A 10000-nucleotide genomic window follows, 5' to 3' on the forward strand; every position below is an offset into this window, starting at 1 on the left:
GTGGCCAGCTTAAGCCGCAGACCCCTGGCGTCTGAGCGCTAACGCGAAGAAGGCCTTGTACAAACTCTAGAGACTGCGAGCAGTTTCCAAAGCCGTATTCCAGCGATCAACACGCAGCCTGTCCGAAGACCGACGCGGAATCTCTCCTCGGTCGCCGAGCCGAAGCTAATCGAACGCCTATAACACTCTTCCGAAGAAGAGCTACCTTGCGAACGACCAAAGTCAGCCCAGCAACCGGTCGCGGCCCTCGCCGAACGCTAGTGCAGCGCCGCGACGCCAGCGCAACCGTAAGAGTCTCCGAAGATCACTCAAACAGTAGGACAGCTCTCGCAGCGCCTGAAAACGTCCGGCGACTCGATGGGCGCCTCCGTTTGCCTCCAAGCGGTTTCACGTACTCTTTAACTCTCTCTTCAAAGTGCTTTTCAACTTTCCCTCACGGTACTTGTTCGCTATCGGTCTCGAGCCAGTATTTAGCCTTAGATGGAGTTTACCACCCGCTTAGGGCTGCATTTCCAAACAACCCGACTCCGGGAAAACCGCTAGGACGAATTACGACCGCCGCCAAGGGCCTAACACCCGCTCTGGGAAAAGGCCTCGATCAGAAGAACGTGGGCAGTCGTTGGTTCGCCGCATGCTGAATTCCATACGCTACATTTCCTCGCCCTCCAAAAAGGCTCGGATTTAGCGCTGGGCTTATCCCGCTTCACTCGCCGTTACTAGGGGAATCCTTGTTAGTTTCTTTTCCTCCGCTTAGTGATATGCTTAAGTTCAGCGGGTCGTCCCGCCCGATCTCAGGTCAAAAGTGATGTACTATAAAAGTACATGCGCTTTGTACGTCGGCCTTTTGAAGTCACTTAACTTATTCTCGAGCACCTACCGTCGTTGCTACCTCACCCGAGGCCAGCAGGCTGCTCACGCTTCAGCTGTGAAATCGCCAGACCAGCTGTCTTTGACGACACGCTCCTTAATTAAGAAACGAGTCGCAGGCACTTTCAAACTAATGAAAGGATCGGTGTGTTAAAGACCCTGAGACGGACGTGGCCCCAGGATTACCCGAGGCCGCAATACGCGTTCAGAATATCGATGCTCAATGTGTCCTGCAATTCACATTACTTCTCGGAGCTAGCTCCGTCCTTCATCGACGCTCGAGCCGAGTGATCCACCGCTAAGAGATCTCTCGTGTTAATCAATCTCAATGCAACCAAAAAATCGTGTTCAAAAAGAAGCGGCCGCGCCAGCACTTGCGTGCTGAATTATTACTCCCGCTGTCAGGAAGCAACGCGACCGAACTATAACAGTTACAGGGCTCGGTCCCTTCGAAGAAGAGACGTCGCTTGAAATCAAATTTCGATTCGTTAATGATCCTTCCGCAGGTTCACCTACGGAAACCTTGTTACGACTTTTACTTCCTCTAAATGATCAAGTTCGATCGTCTTTTCGAACACCGGCGAGTGCGTTGCCGCACGTACCAGGCTCAATCGGAGGACCTCACTAAACCATTCAATCGGTAGTAGCGACGGGCGGTGTGTACAAAGGGCAGGGACGTAATCAACGCAAGCTAATGACTCGCGCTTACTGGGAATTCCTCGTTCAAGGGAAACAATTGCAAGTCCCTATCCCTAGCACGACCGGGGTTCAACGGATTACCCGGACCTTTCGGCCTAGGGAACACACGATGATCCGGTCAGTGTAGCGCGCGTGCGGCCCCGAACATCTAAGGGCATCACAGACCTGTTATTGCTCAATCTCGTGTGGCTAAACGCCACTAGTCCCTCTAAGAAGTTGTCTCCGACCCAATGGGTCGAGCAGCTATTTAGCAAGTAAGAGTCTCGTTCGTTATCGGAATTAACCAGACAAATCGCTCCACCAACTAAGAACGGCCATGCACCACCACCCACAGAATCAAGAAAGAGCTCTCAATCTGTCAATCCTCGCTGTGTCCGGGCCGGGTGAGATTTCCCGTGTTGAGTCAAATTAAGCCGCAGGCTCCACTCCTGGTGGTGCCCTTCCGTCAATTCCTTTAAGTTTCAGCTTTGCAACCATACTTCCCCCGGAACCCAAAGACTTTGGTTTCCCGGAAGCTGCCGGACAGTTCTTAAGTTCGACACTGCCCGATCGCTAGTCGGCATCGTTTAAGGTCAGAACTAGGACGGTATCTGATCGTCTTCGAACCTCTGACTTTCGCTCTTGATTAAAGAAAACATTCTTGGCAAATGCTTTCGCAGTCGTTCGTCTTGCGCCGATCCAAGAATTTCACCTCTAACGGCACAGTACGGATGCCCCCGTCCGTTCCTATTAATCATTACCTCGTGCTCCGAAAACCAACAAAATAGAACCGAGGTCCTATTCCATTATTCCATGCAACATTATACAAGCGTAAAGCCTGCTTTGAACACTCTAATTTTTTCAAGGTAAACTTGCCGGACCACCGCAACACTCAGTTAAGAGCACCGCGAAGGCACCGACCAACAAGAACAACGAGGCCAGTGCTAGCCTTTCGACCGACCAACCTCGCCGTCCCTATATCCAACTACGAGCTTTTCAACCGCAACAACTTAAATATACACTTTTGGAGCTGGAATTACCGCGGCTGCTGGCACCAGACTTGCCCTCCAATGGATACTCGTTAAAAAGTTTAAAGTGTACTCATTCCAATTGCAGGACCTCGTACGAGGTCTGCATTGTTATTTTTCGTCACTACCTCCCCGAGCCGGGAATGGGTAATTTGCGCGCCTGCTGCCTTCCTTGGATGTGGTAGCCGTTTCTCAGGCTCCCTCTCCGGAATCGAACCCTGATTCTCCGTCACCCGTTACAACCTCGGTAGGCCGATACCGTACCGACGATAGTTGATAGGGCAGTTGCTTTAATGAGATGTCGCCAGCACTAGGCCGTGCGATCCGCAAGCTTATCCAGAGTCACCATTGTAACGACCCGAAAGCCGGTTAGTTTTGGTCTGATAAATGCGCGCCTCACGTCAGTTCGGCGCTTTACGCATGTATTAGCTCTAGAATTGCCACAGTTATCCATGTAAAAGCGTACAATCAAATGAACCATAACTGATTTAATGAGCCATTCGCAGTTTCACTGTACGTGAGCTCGTACTTACACTTGCATGGCTTAATCTTTGAGACAAGCATATGACTACTGGCAGGATCAACCAGATAACTATCCGAGGGCGTTTAAACCCGTTGCTCGACTGAGCGTTTTTACTGTATAAATACAGACCTTTTCTATCACTCGGCTTAAAAGCCTTGCGAACGTTACTGAAAGTCGGCGCCGGCCTTTTGCTGTTTAAAGCGCCAGCCCGCGTCGACTGCAGCATGCAGCTTTACAACTGACTGTTCTTTCTCCCGACCAACCGTTTGCCTTCTGCCGGTTAACTCGTCAGCAGCAACACGCCATCTGTCTGCTGCAGTTACCCGCCTCGAGCCGTGCCTGCCTGCGTCGGCTACTCGTCTCGACGACTTCGCAAAGCTATAAGCCTACCGCCGCTGGACGCTTGTAGTTTTTCATACGCTGCTCCAATGCGTTTACATAGCACGTTCGCCGCCGCTGCAATAGCCGCGCCTCGGGTGCTAAACAGTAATGCTTTAAGCCCGCTTTCTCGTCAAGTCGACCGAACGCACAAACACGTCTCTCTCACTAGTGTAAAGTAATGCATACGTGTATGATGCTCAAATGTTGCTGTTGAACTTTTTTTGCCGATTTTTTCCGATTTTTTTCAATTTCTTTGTTTCTTTTCAATTATTTTAATGTTTTAAGCTTATTTATGCTACGTTTAAATGTTTTAATACTTTTTTATACTTTATTTAATATGTTTAAAAGAAATAAATAAAAAAAAATATGTATAAACTACTTTTTTTAATGTTTTAAATATATATATTTATTATAAATAAACTTTATTTGTATTATTTTTTATTTAAGCGTACTTTTTAAATCTTTATATTTGTTTTATCGTTTTAAGCACATTGCGATAAATATAATAAACAAAAAATTGAATAAAAATAATAATAATAAAAAAAAAAAAAAAAAAAACATAAGCTTATTTTATATGTTTTATTTTATTTTTATTTAAACTTACTTTTCAAACCTTAATACTCGTTTTATTTTTTTAAGCAGATTGCGATAAATATAATAAACAAACAATTAAATGAAAATAAATTAAAAAAATCAAACATAAGCTTATTTTATATGTTACATTTTATCTTTATTTAAACTTACTTTTTAAACCTTTATAGTTGTTTTATTTTTTAAGCACATCGCGATAGATATAATAAACAAACAATGAAATAAAAATAATAATAAAAATAATAATAAATCATAAGCTTATTTTGTATGTTTCATTTTATTTTATTTAAAACTTACAATTTAAACCTTTGTATTTGTTCTATTCTTTTAAGCACATCGCGATAAATATAACAAGCAAACAATTAAATAATAATAATAATAAAAAAATCATAAACTTATTTTATATGTTTCATTTTATTTTTATTTAAACTTACTTTTTTAACCTTTATAGTTGTTTTATTTTTTAAGCACATGGCGATAAATATAATAAGCAAACAATTAAATAAAAATAATAACAAATAAATAAAACAATACGGCTAAACTATAAAAAGAAAACTAAATAACTGATAAATACTTGTAAAACAATATTTGAAAAATGTATTTTGAAACACAACACGATTGATTTATAAATAATAATATATTTTTAATTTGTGTAGTTCATTTAAAGTAGTCTCCCTTTTTGCTTCTGGTTTTATTAGAGTTATATATAACAATAAATGGTGTAGTTTATTTAAAGTAGTCTCCCTTTTTGCTTCTGGTTTAATTAAAGTTATATAACACATACTATAGTAAGTTAGATAAACTATAGTAACTTTATAAAACTACTTTACAAAATACATTTGTATAATTTAATAACTTTAAAATAACTATCAAGAATAAAATAGAATAGCTTTAAGTTTAGTATACAATTGGTATGTAAATTGTGTAGTTTATTGAAAGTAGTCTCCTTATTTGCTTCTGGTTTTACTTGAGTTACATAACGTTAAATAAACATACTTAATAAACGTAACCATCAATACTGTCATTTTAATAAAACTAAGTACAAATACATTGAATTAACATAGAACTTTAAAAAGCCTTCGCTAGTATCTGTTGGTAACAGTAAATAACCTATTATGACTCACAATACAAGTGCGAAATTTATTTTTCATTTGATTTTTCAGGTATTTATTTATTTGTGGAAATAAACTTTTTTATTACATTAGAAACTAATTGAATTTTTCCTATAACTATACCTATTATTATATTTAGTATGCTTAAAAGTAATAAAATGACACGTCGCGATTATATAATAAACAAACAATCAAACAAACAAAGAAATAAAAAAAAAAACTATTTTTTTAAACTTATATTTCAACTATATGTCTTATTTTATTTTCATTTAAACTTACTTTAAACCTCTGTATTTGTTATATATATTTCAACACAATACGATTAAACTATAAGACAAACAACAAAATAAAATAATCACATTAATAAATACACTAAGCAAATAGCTAGAATAAATATAAATAGTTCAATATATACAATATATTTCTTCCATTTTTAAGTTACTTGTTAAACATATTTATTTAAAAATGTTTCTTTAGAATATAAAACTAACAGTTCTACAAATAAAGAAATTAAAAAGCCAATACACATAACACTAACTTTTCATAAATTAGATATGCAAATATGAACAAAATAATAACTAAATTCTAAAGCTTTTGTAAACTGTGAACTTATAAACTTATAATAATAATTGCATATTCACTATTCACAATAGCTTTTTATTTAGTACACAACTGGTCTGTAAATTGTGTAGTTTATTGAAAGTATAATCCCGTTTTGCTTCTGGTTTAAATAAAGTTATACAACACATACTAAAGTAAATTAAATAAAGTAATTCACTACTATCGTATTAAATAAAACCAATTTACAAAATACATTAATTTAAATTAAAGTGAACTTTGAACTTATAATAATAATTGCATATTCACTATTCAGAATTTCTTTAAATTTAGTACACAACTGGTCTGTAAATTGTGTTGGTTCTATTCAAGTACTCTCCTTGTTTGTTTTGTTTTAGTTGTATTTATTTTTAGATACTAGCACATTCAATACACATAATAAAGTAAACCAAATAAACTCTATTAATTTAAACTAAGTACAAATACATTAAGTTAATACAAAACTTTAAAAAGCTTTTGCTAGTATCTGTTGGTAACAGTAAATAACTTATTATGACTCACAATACAAAAGTGCAAAATTTATTTTCGTTTGATTTTTCAAGTAGCCACGCTTTTATTTGTTTTTGGACAAAAAGACTTTAAAGTTTTAGTATAAAAGACTAATTGTATTAATTTTAACTCAGAAAATTGTACTCTACAAGATGGTGCCATTATTTTTTCGATATCTCAAACTGGTCAAACCACTTTTTTAGCGCTCTAATTGGTTTAAACAGCAAATAACGTTATCTGATTGGCTTACGTTTTTATTTGCTAATAACTAGAATTTACTTTTCTTTTAAGCGTTAAAGAAATGTAAATAAACGAGTAATAAGTATAAATAGGTCAGAAAGAAAAATAGTACAAAAAAGATGAATTCAAAAAGCAAAAGCCTACGGCACGTGGTATTCCCAAGCGGTCACCCATCTAAGTACTAACCACGCCCGACACTGCTTAACTTCCCAGATCGGACGAGATGGGGTGTACTCAGTGTGGTATGGTCGTAGGCGTTTGAAGGCGTTTACAAGCCTTTATAAACCCTTCGGTTTATTTAAAAAACCTATTTGCACTTGATTTACAATCAATTTGATATTTTAAAATTATTCCTTATAAAATTTTAACCTGAATTAACTTTTTTTTTGTTTTTTTAATCAACAGTTACTCCCAAACTGTACTAAAACTGTATTGTAACTGTACAAAAGTGTTTGTTTAAACAATTGTTATCTATAAATTACCTAAGACCAGGAAAAGTAGAAGTAAAGTTTATTGAATTATTAAATAAATAAAATAAAATCGTAAAATAAAATAATACAATATGTTTACAATTTGTCATTGATCTATCCATTTATGTTATTGCATTACAAATACAAACATTGCATACATTCAAGAGTATTATTCATCAATCTTTTCAATATAATAAGTTTTAAATTTATATTTATTTTTAAATAATTCCTGACATTTTAGATTACCTGAGATTTTTTTTTTAATTAAATTAATTTTAGTAATTAAATACTTGACGTTCTATTTTGTTTAATTTGATAACTCAACCATGTTTATTTTTTTTACTAATTTAAAAGAACTATTAAACTAAAAGACATTACATACAGCTTCTAAAAGTTTTAAACACCTTAAAAAATATTATTATTTTAAAGATATATTAAAGAACTAAACAGATATTACTCCTAAAAAATCTTGTTAATAATATATAAAAAGTACTCAAAGTCAGACTCGGAAATATATATACTGTTGTATATCTTACTTGAAGTTCACTGTAATTGACACTGTATAACAAAATTATAAAAATCAACCTATTTATATAGCAAAATATTTCTTTATCTTTGTCGTGGCGCGGTGGGTCAGTGGTCTTATCAGCTGACTCATAAGCAGAAGGTTGTAAGATCGAATCCCGCTAGTCGTCACGAAACACCACTATCGTTCAATGTTCGGGCTTCAAATTCTTTGAGATTATACTGTACTATTTATCTATCTAACTAATCTATCTAACAAATGTTGTTCAATCTAGGTTGTGGGTACTTGGGTCGAGTAATGCCTTTGACTTACAATCTGTTGTGGATTGACAATATTCCTCTATCTATCAATAAACAAATCTATCTAATAAATGTTGTTCAATCTAGGTTGTGGGTACTTGGGTCGAGTAATGCCTTTGACCTACAATCTGTTGTTGATTGTCAACATTCCTCTATCTATCAATAATGATTATATTCAATAATAAATGTTGATTAATTCAGTTGTAAGAAAACCAGTGCGCTGGTTAGGTTGGGTAAGGCCTTCGACTTACAATCTTGGGGATTATCAACGTTCATCACAAGTACAGTAACGATCTCATTGAATTTCCAGTTGGAACATTGGATTGTAGTGGTGGCCTACTTTGTAGGTTTTTTGCCTAGTTTGTTTTTTGCCTAGTAGTGTTTGCCTAGTTTGACAAACTATTGTATATATATTGTATAACTTTATTTGTATTATTTTTTATTTAAATTACTACTTATTATTAAAGAATTAAATTTTCTTAGAAAAAAAAACTATGTATTTTAACTAATGCTTATTTTATATGTTTTGTTTTATTTTTATTCAAACTTACTTTAAACCTCTGTATTTTTTATACAATACGATTAAACTATATAACAGAAAAATAATTAAATAATCAAACTATTGAATAAGCAGTTAATTAGTGTGTTTTTTTATGCTTCTTTCATTTTTAACTTACTTGTTAACCATATTTCTTTTATTAAAGTATAAAACTAACAGTTACTAAAATAAAATAATCATAAAGTCAATACACAAAACACTAACTTTTTATAATTTAAATATGCAAACATGAATATAGTTATGAATCTATTATTTATTCAAATAGAATTATTCAAAGCTTATAATTATAAAGCTTTTGTATAATGTTTCAATTACAGTGAACTTTAAGTAAGATAAGTTTTTTTTTTTGTATTAACTACAAAATTGGTATTTTAGTTTATTATTAGTAACTAAATACTTATATTTATTATATTTAAAAAAAAACATCTATACTAACTCTAATTTCAAAGCATATTAAAACATACAAATTTTACCAACTAAATATTTATTTTTATTTTAATTATTATAACTTTCAAACATAAGCTTGTATACCTTATATACCTATATACCTCATATAGTAGGCTTGACATAACATAACATTATTTAATTCTTTTTGTTTGAAATAAACTCATTTAGTTATTAGTAAATTACAACATAAATGTTTATAACAATATAACTAAGATTTAGCTTTTGAGTTAGTAAACTTTGATAGTTTTCTTTTAATAGTTTAATAGTCCTTATTTAAGTTCAAACAAAATTGCTATATATTTAATACACATACAAAAGTAAACTAAGTAAACGTAATTCAATAGTTTCTATTAAGTAAAAGTAATTACAAATACATTAAGTTAATACAAAACTTTAAAAAGCTTTTGCTAGTATCTGTTGGTAACAGTAAATAACTTATTATGACTCACAATACAAAAGTGCAAAATTTATTTTCGTTTGATTTTTCAAGTAGCCACGCTTTTATTTGTTTTTGGACAAAAAAACTTTTAAGTTTTAGTATAAAAGACTAATTGTATTAATTTTAACTCAGAAAATTGTACTCTACAAGATGGTGCCATTATTTTTTCGATATCTCAAACTGGTCAAACCACTTTTTTAGCGCTCTAATTGGTTTAAACAGCAAATAACGTTATCTGATTGGCTTACGTTTTTATTTGCTAATAACTAGAATTTACTTTTCTTTTAAGCGTTAAAGAAATGTAAATAAACGAGTAATAAGTATAAATAGGTCAGAAAGAAAAATAGTACAAAAAAGATGAATTCAAAAAGCAAAGGCCTACGGCACGTGGTATTCCCAAGCGGTCACCCATCTAAGTACTAACCACGCCCGACACTGCTTAACTTCCCAGATCGGACGAGATGGGGTGTGCTCAGTGTGGTATGGTCGTAGGCGTTTGAAAGCGTTTACAAGCCTTTATAAACCCTTCGGTTTGTTTAAAAAACCTATTTGCACTTGATTTACAATCAATTTGATATTTTAAAATTATTCCTTATAAAATTTCAACTTGATGTAAGTATTTTTTTTATTAAAACCTTTTTTTTTGGTGTTTTAATTACAATTACTCCCTGTAACTTTATTTAAGACTTTGTTTAAAAGATTGTTAACTATATTCTATATTAAATACTATGAT

At 33.8% G+C, this 10000-nt stretch overlaps 5 non-coding genes across 5 annotated transcripts in view; all 5 read right to left on the reverse strand.

Moving 5' to 3' along the window:
• Window positions 1–799, reverse strand: part of LOC145845893 (large subunit ribosomal RNA) — a 3631-nt gene extending 2832 nt beyond the window's left edge. Inside the window, exon 1 of the ribosomal RNA XR_014370564.1 lies at window positions 1–799. This exon is cut by the window's left edge and continues 2832 nt beyond it. This is a non-coding gene — a ribosomal RNA (large subunit ribosomal RNA).
• Window positions 800–1021: 222 nt separating this feature from the next.
• Window positions 1022–1174, reverse strand: LOC145845911 (5.8S ribosomal RNA). The gene has a single exon (XR_014370581.1). It is a non-coding gene; the product is annotated as a 5.8S ribosomal RNA (ribosomal RNA).
• Window positions 1175–1356: 182 nt separating this feature from the next.
• Window positions 1357–3164, reverse strand: LOC145845932 (small subunit ribosomal RNA). The gene has a single exon (XR_014370602.1). It is a non-coding gene; the product is annotated as a small subunit ribosomal RNA (ribosomal RNA).
• A 3500-nt stretch (window positions 3165–6664) lies between these two features.
• Window positions 6665–6783, reverse strand: LOC145845904 (5S ribosomal RNA). Its single transcript, XR_014370574.1, has one exon. It is a non-coding gene; the product is annotated as a 5S ribosomal RNA (ribosomal RNA).
• A 2859-nt stretch (window positions 6784–9642) lies between these two features.
• LOC145845896 (5S ribosomal RNA) lies at window positions 9643–9761 on the reverse strand. Its single transcript, XR_014370567.1, has one exon. It is a non-coding gene; the product is annotated as a 5S ribosomal RNA (ribosomal RNA).
• Window positions 9762–10000: the final 239 nt, after the last annotated feature.

The sequence above is a fragment of the Thalia democratica genome, unplaced genomic scaffold (genome assembly GCF_965202585.1).
Source record: "Thalia democratica unplaced genomic scaffold, ktThaDemo2.hap1.1 HAP1_SCAFFOLD_203, whole genome shotgun sequence".
Lineage (NCBI taxonomy): Eukaryota > Metazoa > Chordata > Thaliacea > Salpida > Salpidae > Thalia > Thalia democratica.